Source organism: Trichosurus vulpecula, chromosome 3, assembly GCF_011100635.1.
Source record: "Trichosurus vulpecula isolate mTriVul1 chromosome 3, mTriVul1.pri, whole genome shotgun sequence".
In the NCBI taxonomy this organism is placed as follows: domain Eukaryota; kingdom Metazoa; phylum Chordata; class Mammalia; order Diprotodontia; family Phalangeridae; genus Trichosurus; species Trichosurus vulpecula.
The window spans coordinates 348,543,020-348,565,049 of record NC_050575.1 but is presented as its reverse complement, the minus strand read 5'-3'; the positions used below and the strand labels follow the sequence as shown (position 1 = coordinate 348,565,049).

At 38.7% G+C, this 22,030-nt stretch overlaps 1 protein-coding gene and 1 pseudogene across 1 annotated transcript in view; one reads left to right on the top strand and one right to left on the bottom strand.

Annotated features, from left to right (window-relative positions):
• Nucleotides 1-16,435, bottom strand: part of LOC118841293 — a 186,952-nt pseudogene extending 170,517 nt beyond the window's left edge.
• The window catches only part of CAMKMT (calmodulin-lysine N-methyltransferase), a 536,340-nt gene that overhangs the window by 438,313 nt on the left and 75,997 nt on the right, over nt 1-22,030 (top strand).

Genomic DNA, 22,030 nt, shown 5'->3' with positions numbered 1-22,030 from the left:
CTGATCACTCAAGCCCTAATATGGTTCAAGTAAAAGAAGGTGTTCAGGGAGAGTGTGAGCTGGATTAAAATTGACAATATAGAGCTATTTTTTCCCCAGCTTAATCGTGTTGGAGCAAATATGCTTTAGTCCCAGGGAAATCCAGGTTATATTTTGCTTTGGCATGTTACTATTTTCTGCAACATATTATTCCCAGCCTGGTAGACCCATTGGCTAATATGAGGGAAGATAATATCAAACTGGGTTCATGTAGGTTGTTTTGATGAAGAGGCCCTTTTTTAAAAAAATCTATCCTTATTCTTAAAGAGTTGAGAGGAGCAGCTGGGTAGAAAAGTGAGTACAGCACCGGCCCTGGAGTCAGGAGGACTTGAGTTCAAATCTGGCTTCAGACACTTGACATGCTTACTAGCTGTGTGATCTTGGGCAAGTCACTTAACCACAATTGCCCTGCCTTCCCCCCTCCAAACAAACAAACAAACAAAAAAAAGTTGAGAGAGTTTGTTTCTAGAATACTTTTAGTCACCTGGGGACCAGCTGTTTAGGGAGTGGGATGGAAGAGGGAGGCCACAGAATTGTTCATTTTGAAACTTTCTCTTTAAAAAAGCAAATATTTTGGGGAGAAGGGGTGACAATGAGGGGGTTGCCCATTATTAATAATTAACTTGTTAAGAGAACATAATCAGTAAAATATGTAGATTCTAGAAGGAATTCTTTTGCAGAATTTGTATATTTCAATTATCTTATGTAAATTTCAGTTCAATGATAGTATTAGCTGATATTTATATAAGAGGGGAAGGGAATAAGCTATTTGTTTTTGTTCAGCCATTTTTTAGCAGTGTCTAACTCTTCAACACCGTTTGGTGTTTTCGTGGCAATGATTTTCTTCTCCAGATGATTTTACAAATGAGGAAACCAGGGCAAGCAGGGCTAAGAGACTTGCACACACGACCAGTGAGTGTCTGAGGCCGGAAAATAACTCTTCCTGACTCCATGCCTGGTACTGTGTCGAGTGTGCCACCTAGCTGCCCAAAGCCATCGTATAGCACTTAATGTTATGTGCCAAGCACTGTAGTAAGTGGTTTTTTTTAAGGTTTACAAAAGTGCTTTACATGAACTATCTTATTAGATAGCAGTCCTTCAATGTAGGTATTAAAGGTATTATCATGCTTATTTTATACAAATGAATTAAAAAAAACTTAGGCTCTAAGAGATTAATTAACTTGCCCAAGGTCACACAACTAGTCACCGGTGAGATTCAATCCAAGATTTCTCCTGACATTAGGTCCAACATTATAATACCATATTGCCTTTCTTGTAATAAAATGAAATAAAGACTTGCCATTATTTTGGGAAAAAAAATTGGAATGGCTCAAGTCACTAACCTCTTTATACCTTTTGGATATTCCCTGAGGATATTAACAAAGACAGAAAGAAAAATCCTAGATGAGAGAGGGATAGGGACCATCCTGGAGATTTCATCAAAATAAGGAAGTATCTGGTGAGGGAACTTATTCTATCAAGGTAAATCACCATCTTCTCCACAATGTATATTCCTGGATTACATTTATCCCTTCCCCATTACAACTTTCCCCATTGTGGTTTTAATATATTGCAGGTTGGCATAAGAAATTAAATGGGAATTTTGGAGTTTTATGGAAGCCATAGATGACACACAAAGGCCATTTTAGAAAGGCAAGTTTAGAAACTCAGAAATACATAAATTGTGTGTATAGTATTGGATTATATCAACATATTTTATCTTTTAATGCCATAATAATTTAGACTTCTTTTTAAATTTTTTTTAATTTAATATATTTAGTTTTCAGCATTGATTTTCACAAGAGTTTGAATTACAAATTTTCTCCCCATTTCTACCCTCCCCCCCCAGTCCAAGATGGCATATATTCTGGTTGCCCTGTTCCCCAGTCAGCGCTCCCTTCTGTCACCCCACTCCCCTCCCATCCCCTTTTCCCCTCCTTTCTTGTAGGACAAGATAAATTTCTATGCCCCATTGCCTGTGTATCTTATTTTCTAGTTGCATGCAAAAACTTTTTTTTTGTTTTTGAACTTCTGTTTTTAAAACTCTGAGTTCCAAATTTTCTCCCTTCTTCCCTTCCCACCCACCCTCCCTAAGAAGTCAAGCAATTCAACATGGGCCACATGCGTATCATTATGTATAACCCTTCCACAATACTCATGTTGTGAAAGACTAACTATATTTTGCTTCTTCCTAACCTATCACCCTTAATTGAATTTTCTCCCTTGACCCTGTCCCTTTTCGAAAGTGTTTCTTTTTGATTACCTCCACCCCCATCTGCCCTCCCTTCTATCATCTCCCCCCCTTTTTATCTTCTTCCTCCTTCTTTCCTGTGGGGTAAGATACCCAGTTGAGTATGTATGGTATTCCCTCCTCAGGTCAAATCTGATGAGAGCAAGATTCACTTATTCCCCCTCACCTGCCTTCTCTTCTCTTCCTACAGAACTGCTTTTTCTTGCCACTTTTATGCGAGATAATTTACCCCATTCTATCTCTCCCTATCTCCCTCTCTCAATATATTCCTCTCTCATCCCTTAATTTGATTTTATTTCTTTTAGCTATCTTCCCTTCATCTTCAACTCACTCTGTGCCTGATCTCTCTCTCTCTCTCTCTCTCTCTCTCTCTCTCTCTCTCTCTCTATATATATATATATATATATATATATATATATATATACACATACATATATACATACATACACACTCACATATACATATATATATATACATAAACATATATGTGTATATATATATATGTATGTATGAATATTCCCTTCAGCTACCCTAATACTGAGGTCCCATGAATCATACACATCATCTTTCCATGTAGGAATGTAAACAAAACAGTTCAACTTTAGTAAGTCTCTTGCAATTTCTTTTTCTTGTTCTTTTTCTTGATTACCTTTTCATGCTTCTCTTGATTCTTGTGTTTGAAAGTCAAATTTTCTATTCAACTCTGGTCTTTTCACTGAGAAAGCTTGAAAGTCCTCTATTTTATTGAAAATCCATATTTTGCCTTGGAGCATGATACTCAGTTTTGCTGGGTAGGTGATTCTTGGTTTCAATCCTAGCTCCATTGACCTCCGGAATATCATATTCCAAGCCCTTCAATCTCTTAATGTAGAAGCTGCTAGATCTTGGATTATTCTGATTGTGTTTCCACAATACTCAAGTTGTTTCTTTCTGACTGCTTGCAGTATTTTTTCCTTGATCTGGGAGCTCTGGAATTTGGCGACAATATTCCTAGGAGATTTCTTTTCGGGATCTATTTGAGGAGGCGATCTGTGGATTCTTTCAATTTCTATTTTTCCCTGTGGTTCTAGAATATCAGGGCAGTTCTCCTTGATAATTTCTTGAAAGATGATATCTAAGCTCCTTATTTGATCATGGCTTTCAGGTAGCCTAATAATTTTTACATTATCTCTCCTGGATCTATTTTCCAGGTGAGTGGTTTTTCCAATGAGGTATTTCACATTGTCTTCCATTTTTTCATTCCTTTGGTTCTGTTTTATAATATCTTGATTTCTCATCAAGTCACTAGCTTCCACTTGCTCCAATCTAATTTTTAAAGTAGTATTTTCTTCAGTGGTCTTTTGGACCTCCTTTTCCATTTGGCTAATTCTGCTTTTCAAGGCATTCTCCTCCTCATTGGCTTTTTGGAGCTCTTTTGCCATTTGAGTTAGTCTATTTTTTAAGGTGTTGTTTTCTTCAGTGTATTTTTCAATATTTTTTGGGGTCTCCTTTAGCAAGTCATTGACTTGTTTTTCATGGTTTTCTCGCATCACTCTCATTTCTCTTCCCAATTTTTCCTCTACTTCTCTAACTTGCTATTCCAAATCCTTTTTGAGCTCTACCATGGCCTGAGACCAGTTCATGTTTTTCTTGGAGGCTTTTGTTGTAGGCTCTTTGACTTTGTTGACTTCTTCTGGCTGCATGTTTTGGTCTTCTTTGTCACCAAAGAAAGATTCCAAAGTCTGAGACTGAATCTGGGTGCATTTTCGCTGCCTGGCCATGTTCCCAGCCAACTTACTTGACCCTTGAGTTTTTCAGCAGGGTATAACTGCTTATAGAGTAAAGAGTTCTATGTTCCAAGCTTGGGGGGATGCGCCAGCTCTGCCACACCAGCACTCCTCGTTCCCCAAGAACCCCCAACCCAGACTGGACTTAGATCTTCAGCAGGCTCTTCACTCCTGCTCTGATCCACCACTTAATTCCTCTTACCAGGTGGGCCTGGGGCCAGAAGCAACTGCAGCTGTACTTCTGTAGATGCCCCACCTCTGCTGCCTCCGGGGGGTAGCTGAACTGCAAACTCCCTGTCCCCAGCAGCTTTTCCCACTAACCTTCTCTGTTGTCTTTGGTGTTTGTGGGTTGAGAAGTCTGGTAACTGCTGCAGCTCACTGATTCAGGGCACTAGGGCACACTCTGCCCAGCTCCTGGTCTGGTTGGTCTGCACCACCCATGCTGGGCTCTGCTCTGCTCCGCTCCTAGCTCTGTGCAGGATAGACCTTACCCAGAGACCATCCAGGCTGTCCTGGGATAGAACCCTGCTTCCCTCTGCTATTTTGTGTGTTCTGCAGTTCTTCTCTGTTGTCTTTGGTGTTTGTGGGTTGAGAAGTCTGGCAACTGCCACAGCTCACTGATTCAGGGAGCTAGGGCCTGCTCCGCCCGGCTCCTGATCTGGTTGGTCTGCGCAGCCCACGCTGGGCTCTGCTCCGCTACCAGCTCCGTGTGCAAAAGACCTCGCCCAGCAACCATCCAGGCTGTCCTGGGCTGGAGACCTCCCTCCCTCTGCTATTTTGTGGATTGTACAGTTCTAGAATTGGTTCAGACCCATTTTTATAGGTTTTTGGAGGGACTTGGTGGGGAGCTCACCCTAGTCCCTGCTTTCCAGCTGCCATCTTGGCTCCACCCCCATAATTCAGACTTCTCTGATAGGAAGAGAGGGCCAAAAAATTTATGCAGATTTTCCAGATGGGGGGCACTAAGCTCCTACCAACCCCCCAACCCCCAATGTGGAAGGGACAACTACTCTGAGAAGTTGAGTGATTTACCCAGGGCTGCACAGCCAGTATAGGTTGAGGGGCAGTGCTTACATCTAGGGCTTCCTGGCTGTGCTATGCTGTCTCTCTCAATCAGCTGTGGAATACCCAAACAAATGAGGGAACATAAAGCTAAAGAAATGATGACTAGAAGGCATTCGGAGAAAATGTGGATCAATTGGGTCATACAAAGTGAAGCAAGCAGAGCCAAAAGGACTATGACCAAAAATTTCACTCAAAGGCAGGCAAGTTAACTCAGATTAATTGTGGTGACCACTTTTGGGTACAGTGCTAGATTGGATTAAGGAAGACCTGGTTTAATGCCGTCATGCATAGAATGCTGCATTTATTGATGAGAAGACATGGGTTCCAATCATGCCTGTAAACACGTAATGGCAGTGTCAGCATAGGTAATACTCTGATCCTTTGGGCATGTCCCTTAGCCTCCCTAGGGCTTAGTATCCTTGTTGTTGTTCAGTTGTTTCAGTTGTGTCCAACTCTTTGTGACCCCATTTGAGATTTTATTGGCAGAGATATTGGAATGAATTTCCATTTCCTTCTCCGGCTCATTTTACAGATAAGGAAACTGAGGCAAACGGGGTTAAATGACTTACCCAGGACCACAGCTAGCAAGTGTCTGAGGCCAGATTTGAACTCATGAAGATGAGTCTTCCTGACTTCGGGCCTGGCGCTCTTTCCACTGCGCCACCTAGATGCCTCTATTAGTATCCTTACTTGTGAACATAAAAAAAAAAGGATTGAGTCCTTCCCTCTCTAGGTCTATGATCCCTTTCTTAACCCCAGTTTCTTCATCTACAAAATATGGATGAAAATGCCTCTAGTTACCTCACAGGACTATTGTGAATATCAAATCAGACAATATTGCTTCACAAGTTGCTTCACAGAGATTGCTTCACAAAATTTTGAGTACTATATATAGTTGGATGCTATCATATCATTATCATTGTCAACATTATTGCTGTTATTGAGGCAGCATGGCATACTGAATGGAGGGCTGCCTTGGGGTCAAGAAGATCCTGGTTACTGTTCCATCTCTACCATATACTGTCTGTATGACCCTGAACAAGCCATTTCATTTACTGGAGCTGCATCTAGAAAATGGGCATCCATTGCAAAGGGTTCTTGTGAGGATCAAATCAGTTGATGTCTTTAAAGCTCTTTACAAACCTCAATGAGCTAGGTAGGGAGAAGGATGGGGACTAGACCGATAATGTTATTGCTTTGGGAACTTCCAGATGATGAAACTCCTTCTCCCATTGCAAGCTGGCATGTATTCTGCAACCTGGAGATTTAGAGAGATGCCCAGACTTTTATGGTAAAACGATTTGTCCAGGATAAAAAAGCCCAAATGGGACAGAGGCAGCAGGCCTTCCTGTCTCCAAAGCCAGCTCTTCATCCACTGTTCTATTAAAAATTATAGTTATCATTATTTTTACTTATCTGTGTGATTCTTAATGTTGTGAGGCTAGAGACCAATGATATGGGTTTTTTTTGGAGGGGGGAAGGCAGGGCAGTTGGGGCTAAATGACTTGCCCAAGGCCACATAGCTAGTAAGTGTGTCAAGTATCGGACTCCTCCGGACTCCAGGGTGGGTGCTGTATGCACTACACCACCTAGCTACCCTTCCAATGACAGTTTTTAAAGCAATAATTTGGAAATACTTGATGCCAACATTTAATATGTTATCATAGGCACCTTTTTTTAAAACTGAAAGGTAAACTTAGAGATTATTTCAACCAACTTCTACGGATGAGAAAACAAGCCTACAGAAGTACAAATAATTGTTCAGACTCATGAAGCTCTTTAGTCGTAGGTGGAACTTGAACCCAGATGTTCTGAATCCTGTTGGGAGATTTCTTTCTACTTTGCCACGTTACCTTACTGAGCCTTAATCACTGAATGGGTGTTGCCTCAGTCAAACTGAGACCTGGGAAAGACCTTAGCTTAAAAAGGCCAAGTGGACTTCCTGGAGCCAAGATAGCGGAGTAAGAAGTAAATCACCATAACTCTCCCATATTCACCTCCAAACAACCATAAAATATTGCCCCCAAACAAATCCTGGAACAGCAGAACCAGCAAAAAGGTGGGATGAAACAATCTTTGAGCCCAAGAAACTTGAAAGATTGGCAGGAAAGGTCTGTCTCATTTGGATAAGAGGGGAGTGCAGTCTAGGGAACATCCCAGGAAGCCAGCAGCAAGCCCCACCTCCGCAAACCAGTGGTAGATTCTGAGCTCCAATGTAGTGGAGCAGACAAATGCCAACACCAGGACCCCTTATGTGCCTCAGCATAGCCAGAGGAATGGGCAGACTCTACTCTGTGAACCACCAAGTGCTTTAGCATAGCCGTTGGCAAACAGGCAGCCTCTAGGGACTAGACCTCCACTTGCTTCATTGTAGCCCTGGGCAAACAGGCAGCCACATGTATCCTCAGGGAAATGCAGAAACACCCCACTGGCCTCAGGACATGCCAGACACCACCACTAGGATCCCAGCTCAGCACCAGGTAAGCTGCCAAACCTCTTTGGCCTCCAGCAGCAGTGGCCATCTTCCCCAACCCTTCTGTGCAACACCAGACACGAGGGTCCCTGTAGGCCTCAGGGCAACATCAGTGAGCACCAGGTAAACAGCCAGGGCCTGCAGCCCCTGGCACAAGAAGCCTATGACAGTGCCTCTTCTACCCCAGGAGCAGAGCTCAAATTTAAAAGAAAGGAAAAAGGCCAAAAAAAAGATGAGCAAACAACAACAAAAAAGAATCTGAACATAGAAAGTTATTATGATGATAGGGAAGATCAAGACATAAACTCAGAAGACAACAATGTCAGAACACCTATAGGCAAAACGCCAAAGAAAAAGCCCAGAAAGAACTCATGGAACAGCTTAAGAGGAGCTTAAAATCACATAAGGAGGTAGAAGAAAAATTGGGAAAAGAAATGAGAGTGATGCAAGAGAATTATGAAAAAGGGTCAACAGCTTAGACAAAGAAAACAACTGCTTAAAAAGTAGATTTGGCTAAATGGAAAAGGAGATACAAAAATCCAGTGAAGAAAATACCACCTTAAAAAGTACAGTTGGCCAAATAGAAAAGAAAGTATACAAGTTAACTAAGGAAAACAACTCCTTAAATGTTAGAATTGGGCAAGTGGAAGCTAATGACTCTGTGAGACATCAAGAATCAATCAAACAAATTCAAAAGAATGAAAAAATAGAACCTCATGGGGAAAAAACACTGACCTGGAAAATAGATCCGGGAGAGACAATGTCAGAAACATTGGACTATCTAAAAGACATAATCAAAAAGGAGGACCTGGACAGCATCTTTCAAGAAATTATCAAGGAAAACTGCCATGATATCCTTGAAAGAATCCACCAATCACCTCAAGAAAGAGATCTCAAAATAAAAACTCCAAGGAACATTATAATAGCCAAACTTCAGAACTATCAAGTCAAGAAAAAATGCTGCAAGTGACCAGAAAGAAACAATTCAAATATTGGGAAGTCACAATCAGGATTACAAAGGACCTAGCAGCTGTAACATTAAAAGATCAGAGGCCATGGAATATGATATTCTAGAAGGCAAAGGAGCTAGGACTACAACCAAGAATCTGTTACCCAGTGAGATTGAGTATAACACATCAAAGGAAAAAATGGCATTCCATGATATAGAAGGATTTCAAGCTTTTAGAAGGAGAAGACCAGAATTAAATCACAAATTTTATCCCCCATATCAAGACCCAATAGAAGCATAAATAGGTAAAAAGGGAAAAGAAAACAAAATGTTCATATCCATAGATGGGAAAATAATACTTACAATTCTTAAAAATTGTATCAGTAATAGTACAGCTAGAAGGAATATAAATAGAGGGTACAGATGTAAGGTGAATTTGAGGGGATAATGTAAAAGGGATGAGAAAGAGAAGTACACTAGGTACAGAAGGAAGGGAGTGGTAGATTGGGATAAGTTTTTTTCACATGAAGAGACACGAAAGACCTATTACAGTGGATGGGGATGATGGGAGAGAGGGTGATGTGCATTGCTTGAACTTTAATCAGTATTGGCTCAAAGATGGAATAATATACACAATCACTTGAATATAGAAATCTATCTTACCTGACAGGGAAGTAGGAGGGGAGGAGATTAAGTAAGGGGGGGGCTGATAAAAGGGAGAGCAAATGGGGGAGCTGGTAGACAGAAGCAAAACACTGGTAAGGAGGAAAAGAAAGGACAGACAGGAGGAAAAATAGAATGGAGGGATATATACCATTATTAATCATAGCTGTGAATGTGAATGGGGTGAACTCTTCCATAAAGCAGAAGTAGATAGCAGAGTAGATCAAAACCAGAATTCTACAATATATTTTTTACAAGAAATAGACTTGAAGCAGAGAGACAAACAGAGTAAAGGCAAAGGGTTGCAACAGAATCCATTATGCTTCAGCTGAAGTAAAAAAAAAAAAAACAGGGGTAGCAATCCTGATCTCAGATAAAGTAAAAGCAAAAATAGACCTAATTAAAAGAGATAAAGAAGAAAACTATATCTTGCTAAAAGGTACTATAGACAATGAAGCAATATCAATAGTAAACATATATGCATCAAGTGGTATAGCATTCAGATTCTTAAAGAAGTTAAGTGACTTACAGGAAGAAATAGACAGCAAAACTATACTAGTGGGGGACCTCAACTGTCTCATCTCAGAACTCGATAAATCCAACCAAAAAATAAACAAAAAAGAAACCATGAAGATAAATAGAACATTAGAAAAGTTAGACAGACCTTTGGAGAAAACTGAATAGGAACAAAAAGGAATATACCTTTTTCTCAGCAGTATATGGAACCTACATAAAATTGACCATGTATTAGGGCACAAAAACAAAATCAAATGTAGAAAGGCTGAAATGTTAAATGTATTTTTTTGAGATGAGAATGCAATAAAAATTTCATTCAACAAAAGGCAGTAGAAAGATAGATTTAAATAAATTGGAAACTAAATAATCTAATCCTAAAAAATAAGTGGGTCAAAGAACAAATCATGGAAACAATCAATGATTTCATTAAAGAGAATGACAGCAATGAGACAATATGCCAAAATATATGGGATGGAATCAAAGCATTACTTAGGAGAAAATTTATTTCTCTAAATTCTTAAATCAATAAAATAGAAAAAGAACAGATCAATGAATTGTGCATGCAACTAAAAATAATCTAGAAAAAGGACAAATAAAAAATCTGCAACTGAGCACCAAATTTGAAATCCTGGAAATCAAAGGTGAGATTAGTAAGATTGAATGTAAAAAAAAAAAAAACAAAACTATTGAGCTAATAAATCTAGGAGCTGGTCTTATGAAAAAAAACCCAATAAAATAGATAAGCCATGGATTAATTTGATTAAAAATAAGAAAGAAGAAAACCAAATATGCAGTATCAAAAATACAAAGGGAGAAATCACCACCAATAAGGAAGAAATTAAAGCAATTATTAGGAAATATTTTGCCTAATTATATTCCAATAAATCTGACAATCTGAGATAAATAAATGAATATTTATTAAAATATAAATTAATTATATAATCAGGAAGTAGCATGCCTAAATAATCCCATCTTAGAAAAAAATTGAACAAGCCATTAATGAACTCCCTAAGAAAAAAATCCCTAGGGCCAGATCATGAATTCTACTAAACATTTAAAGAAAAGCTAATTCAAATACCATATAAACTACTGGGAAAAAATAGGTGGAGCCCTGCGAAACTTTTATGACACAATATGGAGCTGTTACCTAAACCAGGAAGACCTAAAACAGGGAAAGAAAATTATAAACCAATTTCTCTGATGACTATCACAGCAAAAATTTTGAACAAAATGCTATAAAAGCAATTACATCAATGTATCACAAGGATTATACACTATGATTACATGGAATTTATACCAGGAATGCAGGGTTGGTTCAATATTAGTAAAACTATCAACATGATTGATCACATCAATAACAAAACCAATAGAAATCATATGATTATCTCAACAGATGCTGGAAAAAAACTTTTGACAAAATACAGCACCCATTCCTGGTAAAAATACTGGAGAACATAGGAATAAAGGGAATCTTCCTAAAAATGATAAGCAGAATCTTTCTCAAAAGATCAGCAACCATTAAGCTAGAAGCCTTCCCAATAAGATTAGGGGTGAAGCAAAGATTCCCATCATCACCACTGTTATTCAACATAGTATTAGGAATGTTAGCTATAGCAATGTGAGAAAAAAGACATTGAAGGAATTAAAATAGGTAGTAAGGAAATGAAAGTATCACTCTTTGCAGATGATATGATGGTATACTTAGAGAACCCTATGGAATCAACTAAAAAACTACTTGAAGTAATTAATAACTTTAGCAAAGTTGCAGAATATGCAATAAACCCATGTAAATCATCAGCATTTCTTTAAATGACCTACAAACCTCAGTAGCAAGAGATAGAAAGAGGAATTCCATTTAAAATAACTGTAAACAATACAAAATACTTGAGTCTCCCTGGCAAGACAAACCCAGGAACTGGCTGAACACAACTATAAAACAATTTTCACACAAGTAAAGGCACATCTAAATAGTTGGAAATGTATCAGTTGCTCGTGGGTAGGCTGAACCAATTTAATAACAATGACAATTCTGCCTAAAATAATTTGCTTATTCAGTGCCATACCAATCAAACTACCAAAAATTATTTTTTCAATTTATTTATTTATTTTAGTTTTCAACATTCACTTCCACAAAATTTTGAGTTCCAAATTTTCTCCCTAACTCTCCCCTCCCCCCACCCCAGGAAGGTGTGCATTCTGATTAGCTCTTCCCCCAATCCCTCCCTTCTATCACCCCATCCCCCTTCTCTTATCCTCTTCCCCTTCTATTTTCAAATAGGGTAAGCTATATTTCTACACCCTATTGCCTGTTTATCTTATTTCCCAGTTGCATGTAAAAACAATTTTTAACATTTGTTTTTAAAACGTTGAGTTCCAAATTCTCTCCCTTCCTCCCTCCCTCAATATAGGTTATACATGTGTAATCATATAAAACACTTCTGTAATAGTCATGTTGTGAAAGGCTAACTTATTTTCTTCCATCCTATCCTGCCCCCTATTTATTCTATTCTCTCCTTTGACCCTGTCCCTCCTCAAAAGTATTTGCTTCTGATTGCCCCCTCCCCCAACCTGCCCTCCCTTCTGTTATCCCCCCTCTCTAATCCCCTTCCCCCCTACTTTCCTGTATAGTAAGATAGATTTCCATACCCAGTTGAGTGTGTATGTTATTCCATCCTTAAGCTAAACTCGATGAGAGTAAGGTTCTCTCATTCACTCTCACCTCCCCCCTCTTCCCCTCCACTGTGAAAGCTTTTTCTTGTCTCTTTTATGTGAGATAATTTACCCCATTCTACCTCTCCCTTTCTCCTTCTCCAGGAACATTCCTCTCTCACCCCTTAGTTTTATTTTTTAGATATTATCCCTTCATATTTACCTCACCCTGTGCCCTCTGTCTATATATGTTCCCTCCAACTACCCTAATAATGGGAAAGGTCTCATGAGTTACAAATGTTATTTTTCTATATAGGAATGTAAACAGTTCAACTTTAATAATTCCCTTATGATTCCTCTTTCCTGTTTACCTTTTCATGCTTCTCTTGAGCCTTCTATTTGAAAGTCAAATTTTCTATTTAGATCTAGCTTCTCAAGAATGCATTAAATTTCTCTATGTAATTGAATGTCAATCATCCCCCCCCCCCAATTGATTACACTCAAGTTTTGCTGGGTAGGTGATTCTTGGTTTTAATTCTAGCTCCACTGACATCCGGAATCTCATATTCCAAGCCCTTCGATCCCTTAATGTAGAAGCTGCTAGATCTTGTATTATTCTGATTGTGTTTCCACAATACTCAAATTGTTTCTTTCTGGCTGCTTGCAGTATTTTCTCCTTGATCTGGGAGCTCTGGAATTTGGTGACAATATTCCTAGGAGTTTTCTTTTTGGGATCTTTTTCAGGAGGTGATGGGTGGATTCTTTCAATTTCTATTTTACCCTCTGGCTCTAGAATATCAGGGCAGCTCTCCTTGATAATTTCTTGAAAGATGATATCTAGGCTCTTTTTTTGATTGTGGCTTTCAGGTAGTCCAATAATTGGCTAATATGACCAAGATAAGGAAAATGGTAAATGTTGGAGACGATATGAGAAAATTGGGACACTAATGCATTGTTGATAGAGTTGTGTACTGATGCCAGCCATTCTGGAAAGCAATTTGTAACTATTCCCAAAGGGCAACCAAACTGTGCATACCCTTTGATCCAATAACACCACTACTAGTTTTGTATCACAAAGAGATCATAAAAAGGGGAAAGGACCTACATGTGCAAAAATATTTATGGCAGCCATAACATGGCAAAGTGTTGGAAACTGAGCAGCTGCCCATCAATTGGGGAATAGCTGAACAAAATTTGGCATATGATGTAATGGAATACTATTGTGCAATAAGAAATGAGGAGCAGGCAGATTTCAGAAAAACTTGGTAAGAAATGTATGAATGATACCACATACATACATACATATGTGTGTATGATGTATAGTATGTATATATAAAATACATGTAAGCATAAGCATATTTGTGTATATATCAAATGCTTGCATATAAATATGTGTATGTATATGTGTATATACATACGTGTGTATACATATACCCTGTAAAGAACTTTCTAAATCCTGAGGCACTGCAGACATGTTAGCTATTCTTACTTTTATTATTAGTGTTAGTGCGTTTTCTTGTTGTTGTTCAGTCGTTTTTAGTCATGTCTGATTCTTCATGACCCCATTTGGAATATTCTTGGCAAAGATACTGGAGTAGTTTGCCATTTCCTTCTCCACTTGGGGGTTGAGGAGAGAGGCCACAGAATGGTTTATGTTGAAATTTCTCTTCAAAAAAAGCAAATATTTTGGGGAGGAGTGACAGTAAAGGGGTTGTTCATTATTAATAATTAACTTGAGAAATTATAATGAATAAGATATATAGATTCTAAAAGGAAATATTTTTACAGAATCTATATGGTTCAATTATGTTAGATAAATTTCAGTTAAGTAATAATATTAGCTGACATTTATATAAAGGAGGAAGGGAATAAGCCATCTGTTGTTGTTCAGGCATTTTTCAGTCATGGCCAACTCTTTGTGACCCCATTTGGGGTTTTCTTGGCAAAGATACTAAAGTGGTTTGCCATTTCCTTCTCCAGATCATTTTACAGAGAGGAAACTGAGGCAAACAGGGTTAAGTGACTTGCCCAGGGTCACACAGCTACTAAGTGTCTGAGGCCAGATTTGAACTCAGGAAGATGAGTCTTCCTGACCCCAGGCCCAGTGCTTTATCCACTGTACCACCCAGTCGTCCCCTTTCCTTATTACCTTCAGTTTATTAGTCTACATATATATGTATGTATATATGCACATATACATATGCACATCTTCTATCTATACATACACACATCTATTTATGTATCTGTATATCTATTACATATATACATATTCATATGAATGGAATGGAATGTCAGTGACATTGAAAATTATCAACATGAAAGAGAAAAAAACTCTGGACTTTTATGGATCTCTTCTAATAGAAGGTAAGCTTCTTGAAGGCAGAGACTGTTTCATTTTTTTCTTTGTATCTCTAGCAATCGAGTGGCTAGCATAGAATGAGCACTTAATAAATGCTTTGGTGTTTTGTGGGATTTTTTTGGTGAGAGTGGGGGGTTGCTTTCTTCATTCTACATTGTTCCATAAAGTCCAGAGGTTTTTGTATCTCTCATGTTTATAATTTTCAATTTCACTGACATTCCATTCCACTCATACATATGTGTGTGTGTGTATATATATATATATATATATATATATATATATATATATATATATACATATGTAATAAATAGATACGAGACAGAGAGACTTTAGATCTGATTTTTAGAGCTGGAAGGAACCTAAATCATGGGTGCATGATTTAGACACAAAGTAAGTGACAGGGTAGGATTTGAAAGCAGTTCCTCTAACTCCAAAGCCAGTGTACTTTTCCCTTGTACAACATTGCCTCAATTATTCAGGAACTTGTTATTCAATCTCTGGATTACCTAATAACCTCTTCACTTTTCTTTCTCCTGCTAGACCATTTTTTCTTAGTTTATACCTCAGGAGATAGTTTATAGCCTTAAAAGGAGAGCCAAGCCCCAAAAAGATTAATGTGGTTACTTACTGATTATTCTAGCTAAAGTTTTGGTTGCTCAGAAGGATGAACCCAATATTTTTTTATTTTCTTCTCTTTTCCTCCATCTTTCCTTCCAGTACCTACATAAACACACATACACACATATCATGACTATGGATAACAGAATTGAATTGTGTTTGGACATTCACCAAGCAATTGCGCTTTATTTCACTAAATAGCCTACTGTGTTGGTTACTTATTATGGCTCGTTTCCTCCATTAGAATACAAACTCCATGGGGGAAAGAATTGTTGTTGTTGGTTTTTTTTTCGCTTGTTTTTGCCTTTCTTTTTTCCTAGAACTTAGCTTGGTGCCTGGCACATAGTAAGTATAAATGCTTGTCACATGATTCTCTGGATCACCTTGGAAGATTCCATTTCTTCAAACTGAGCTATCTAAACTCAGTGATCTGGGGTCCAGAGGCATTGAAGAGAATTGAGGTTAGCAATGGAGAGTTTAAAGCAGGTCTGGTTTTTAGAATAGAGCGTGAAGAGGGGCAAGGGAGATTGATGATGCCATCAGAACCATGTGTTACTTAGATATTTATTCTCTTTTGGTGTCTTTTGTTTTTTTACAATCTCTAGTCATGGTATGGATTTCCTGTTTCAGTGTATTGGCGTTCATGAAGATAGACATAGAAATAGCGATCGCTCAGATGTTGCCATTAAAATGTCCCAACATTGGCAAAATTTCCTCCATTGGAAACACATCAAAAAGTGGTTTTTATATGTACATACTGAATTGAAATAAGATCCTTGATGTGTCTGTTAGCATGGGAATGTTTCTGAAAACTTTTCAAGAAGTCCTTCTGCATGCTTTTTTAAAGGCTTCATGACACTATTGCCAAATAACTTCCTTTCATTCCGTCAGCCTTTAAATGCTTTTTCAAAGTACTTTCTGTTCACTGCCATGGAAATGCCACTGTTAATGTTCAGTAATGTGGGCTGGAGCATTTTGTATTTTTTGAGAGACCCTCACCTTCTGGAAGCAGCACAATGTCTGGGTCAGCTATGTCAATGACATACCGAAACGCAGTCAGCTTGCAGGAATATGAGTCAGAGTGCATATTCTGTCTTGGGCATCCTTGAGCTCATCCCCTTCTAAAAGCAAGCCAAGAAGCTTACCTACCTGTCCAAGCCCGAGATGCTTTTCTTTTCATTAAGTTCACAAAAGCCTTCCCTGGCTGTCAACTCAGTGGCTTAGGTGGGAATGTGTGTGTGTGGAGGGGGATGCCTTTCCCAGTTGAGCAGCAAGTTTAAGAGAGACCTTCTGACTCCTCTTGATCTGCTCTGCCCTGTGATCTCCAGAGAGGTGTGAGCACTTAGCCTGAAGTGGGGGAGAGAAAGGTGTTGCCTGCTCAGGGAGCAGCTGGTTATAGAGGAAGTAGTGTCACTCTTGAGTGAACAGGCTGCCAGCTTCCTCATCTCTGGGTAAATGTGCCATATTAAAACACTCTACTAGGTGATGGCTGTTGAAAGTTCTGATGTAGCTTCACCTCTCCTCTGATGAAAGGACACGGGAAGGGGGGAAGTGCTGGAATTCAAGATAATTAGAAGCCCCCCAAAGGCTCCTCTCTCTATTCTCCTCCTTGCCTCACTTCCCTTCTCCAGATCAGGTAATTATAGGATCTATTTGGCATCAGACTTGGCAATAGCCATGATTGTTTTTATGTAGACTACAAAGCCTGGCCTTTATGTAGAACTCTGAGTTAGCAACTTCACTAATCAACAATTTTGTTGCAAATAGACCAAATCCCCAATTTTCTCCTCCCCATCAGTACCCAATTAATGTGCCACTAAAAATCAGCTTTCAGTCCTCCCCCTACCTCTCATTTGTGTATTGTGAATTATTGGAAATTGAATTCTTTGGTGACTGGATCAGTCTTTCTTTTTGTTGGTATTTTTATTCCTAGCATTTAACATGGCATCTGGCATATGGTAAGCACTTAATAAATGCTTGTGTTCATCTCTTCTTTCTTTCCTTCCTTCTTTCTTTTCTTCCTATCTTCCTTCCCTCTTTTCTCCCTCCTTCTCCCTTTCCTTCTTCCTCCTTCCCTCCTTCTTCCCTTCTTTCCTTCCTTCCTTCCTTCTCTTAGATGGTGGCTATACTTACTTGTTATTGCATATGAAGAGTCCAACAAGCTTATTTGATCCCACAACAACAATGGAGTCTATAGCAAACCTGGCACTTTATTTGAAAGAAAATAGAAAATGAAACCAAATGTCCATGGAAACACTAGTAGAATACACTGTTCTTTTCCTAAATAGGATCTGTATTTAACTAATGCTTTTATGGGCCCCAAGGACTTGAAGAGCACTTTCTCTCTCTCTCTCTCTCTCTCTCTCTCTCTCTCTCTTAAACTCATTTAATTTACCGAGGGAACCAAGGAAAAGGAAGCCATGAATCACAGAGCTACTTTTAAAAGTGTCCTAATTCATTCCATATGTTTTTAAGAAAAGTTATATCCAGAATAAACCATTAATTAAAATGTGCTGTGTTGCTTTTGTTGGATCAATAGTGTAGCTACTCTAAATGCCATTCTGTGTACTCCCTCCCCACAACTCCCATTCTTTTCTTTCTCTGATGGTGAGAACATAACAGGACTGCCTTGATTGATTGGTGGAGGCCCTGCTACATTTCAGATGGGGTATGAAAATTGCAGGAGCTCACTGCATGCCCTTGTTAAGGGCTAACCATCCACCCTACCAGTGTGATTTCAGCTGCCCTGTTGCTTTCCCTCTGCCTTGAGCAGTCCCAGGGGATTGCTTTACTCCATGTGTGTCTACTAATGCCTGGGGCACCTCATTCTAACCAGGACTCTGTGATGCGATAGATATGTGTGGATAATACATGTCACAGATTCTAGAAGTATCCCATGTTGTAACCCTTGCTAAAGGCTGTATTTCAGACATCACACTGGGACACTTAATTCAAACTTGAATTTTGGATAATTATAAACATCACCTCTCCCTACCCCAATAATATTTTTTTAATTGCTAGAAACATGTGGAGTCAGATAATCTGAGTTCAGATTTTAAGTCTGGCACTTACTACCTGGCTGCCCTTGGGCAAATATTTAATGTCTTTAGGTCTCTTTTTCCTCATCTGTAAAATAAAGTGGTTGGACTAGATGACTTCTAAGGTCCTTTCAATCTCTAAATCCATAATCCTATGATAATATAATCATTATACCTTCTCTGTCTATAGCATTATACTATCCTATGCACATCTGCTGTAAAAGAGGAAGTAAAATACATTGTCACTCTCCCTAGAATCTGACAATGTAAACATATTATTTGGGTACTTTATATACTTAGATTTCAGCAAGGCATTTAACAGAATCTCTCATGTTATCTTAGTGGACCAGATGGATAAATGGAGGCTAGATGATAGTACAGTTAGGTGGATTTGGAATTGATTAAATGACTGGACCCCAAAATAGTCCTTGGTGGATCAATGTCATCCTGGAAGAAGATCTCTAGCAAAGTGCCCAGAGATCTGTTCTTGCTTCTGCATTGTTCAACATTTTTATCAATGACTTAGATAAAAGCAGAGATGGCATGCTTATCAAATTTTCTGATGAAATGAAATTTGGTGAGATAGCTGATATGTTGAACAATCAAGTCGGGATACAAAAGTACCATAAAGGATAAATTGATTTCCAAATCTAATAAGATGTAATTTAATAGTGATAAATCAAAGTGCTATACTTGAGTCAAAAAAAATCAACATCGGAATGCAAGATGGGGGATGTGTGGATGGCTAAGTTTATATTAAAAAAACTAGGGTTTTAGTGAATGTATTTCTCATGCTCAGCATGAATCAGTCAGTTGGTCAGTTAATAAACATTTAATAAATACCTGCTCTTTGTCAAGCACTGTGCTAAGTACTGGAGATACAAAGGCAAAAGATGGCCCCTGCTCTTGAGGAGCTCACAATCTAATGAGAAGAAAACATGTAAACAACTACACACAGACAAGCTCTATGCAGGATAAATAGGAAATAGTCAATGGAGAACAGGCTCTAGAATGAAGAGATTAGGAAAGGCAACAGTACAAGAGCACAACCCAGAAAAGCCAAATACAGTCTTATATTACAGCAATATAAACATCATTTTCAGTATGAGAGAAGTGATGGTCCCAGTTTTCTGCTACAGTGGGACCACATCTAGAGTGCTGTGTTCCACAGTGAGCTGGCATACATCTGTACAGAGCATCTAGGATGGGCAGGGAACTGGAAACCCAGGCGTGTAAAGACTGAAGGAATTGTAGATGCTTAGTCAGGAGGGCGTGGGAAGGGCGGTGCATAGTACTTCTATTCAAGTATTTGAAGGGCCATCATGTGGAAGGTATAATATTAGGTTTGTTTTGCCTAGCCCCAGAAGGCTTAACTAGTAGTAGTGGTCAGAAGTTGTGAAGACTCAAAAGGAAGAACATTTTCATTACAATTATAACTATCTCTATGTGGAATAAATAGGTTGCCTCATGAAGTAGTGAATACCTTTTCCCTAAAGATATTCCCACCAGCCATACTGTAGAGCAGATCCTGTTTAGGTGATCTTTGAGGACATGACTCAATACTTTGATTGGGTAGTTTTGAAACTAAGTGTTCTTCCCCCTGCCCTATAGTTGTGTAACTAAATGTTATTCCCCCTGCCTCATTTTCCCTCAGATCTTTTTTGAAAGATTGCACCCTCCATCTTTTACTGCTATCACTTTCACTATAGGTTATTGGCACTTGGGCTTCATTAGTATCATCACTCCCCTTCCCAACCAGAGGTGGAGCACTAGTTTCTAGCCCCAACTCTGCCATTAATTAGTTGTTCAGGTAAATTACTTCACCATTCTGGTCTTCCATTCCTTCAGCTGTTAGTTGAAATAGGGAAGTTAGATCAATGGTGTCTAAGATATCTTCTAGCTCTAATGTGCCATGAGTCTGACTACTACTTATTATCCTCCTTGCTCTTCTTTTGAGCTCCCATGAGCCTTCTTATCTAAATTACCTTAAGACTAATTTATGCCATAATAAAAATACTTGTCAGTTGAATCCCCTGGACTTTTGTTCCCCTTTTCCCCCCTCTGTCATCTTGTTCTTTGAAGCAGCCTGTTTTCTCAGTGGTGACAGCTGGGAATGTATCCAGAAAGAAAAAATCTTATTGTGTGTGCTCTCAATGTCTGAGAAGTCAACACAGTACCTCATATTCTCATCCCTGCCATGGCATAACATTCTTATCCTAAGAACTTGTCTCTGAAGTTGGCTGCCCTTGGTTTTTGGCAGGGTCACTTGTGAAGGCTAACTGCTGATCAGAATAGTATGGTGTCTAGAAAAAGGGAGACAATAGGCTTACTGTTCTCTGCCTTTGTATAGCATGGAGCCTGGTCTAGAGTAATCATTCAATAAATGTTTATGGATAACTTTGAATTAGACCACAACTGGAGAATTGTGTTGAGTTCTGGGTGCCACATTTTAAGCAGGATGTTGCCAAGTTATATTGCATCCAAAGGAGGGCAGTCAGGATAGTGAGGGGACTTGAAACAGTACCATATAAGAGAACAAAAGATTTGGGGGAGATAGAATAGCTACCTTTGGGGTAATTGAAGGACTGTTTCATGTATGTATATACACATACACATATGTGTGTACATGTACACATATGTATATTTGTATACACATATACACATACAGCAACAAAGATATATGGTTAGATTTATTCTGCTTGGTTCCAGAAGGAAGAATTAGACACAATGGGAAAAATTTGCAGAGAGTAATATTTAAGATTGCTATAAAGACAAATTTATTAAAAATTAAAGCTATACAGAGATGGAAGGAGCTACTTACAGAGTTAATGGGAATTCTTCCTCACTGGAGCTTTTCCAGTCCAAATGACCACTTGCTAAATATTTTGGAGCTCCTCTAGAGAGTATGGGGATTCTCAACTTGGGGTCTACAGACACCTTGATTTCATGGAGGAGGGCCTATGAACTTAGGTGGGGGAAATGCATACTTTTAATATGGTTTCCTTTGTAATTCTCTATATTTTGTTTTATGTATTTGAAAGCATGAGAAGGGGTCCATGACACAGAAAGGACTAAGAACCCCTGAGCTAGACAATCTCTGAGTTCCTGTCCAAGCCCAAGATTCAGTGATTCTGTAATGTATTGGCATGCGTTAGCTCAGATGCGTTCTCTTCCATGAAGCCTTTCTTCATATTGCCTACCCCAATGGAAGTGATCTCTCCTTCCTCAGATCTTTCACAGTACCTTGTCTGGACCTGTATATTCCAGTTTGCACAGTAGCTGCTTCCCTTCTTTATTTCTTCCTACTGAATTGTAAGCTCCTTAAAGACAGGCCCCTTGCCTTGTTCATTATCAGATACACTGGCTTCTAGCACACTGCCTTACACAGAATGAGGCATATATACATAATACATGTTTGATGAATTGTTGTGTTATTTTTTCATATACACAGTTAATTGTGTAAACACAAGATTAATCCAATTCAGAATCAAGGCTAAGTGCTTAAGCCTTAGCTTAAATACAAACTTCTACAGGAAATTTTTCATAGCACCTTAATTCTAGTGACTTCCCTTTTTAATTATTGCCTATTTTTCCTGTATGTTTCCTGTATGTTTGTACATACTTCTTTGCTTATTTTTCCCCCA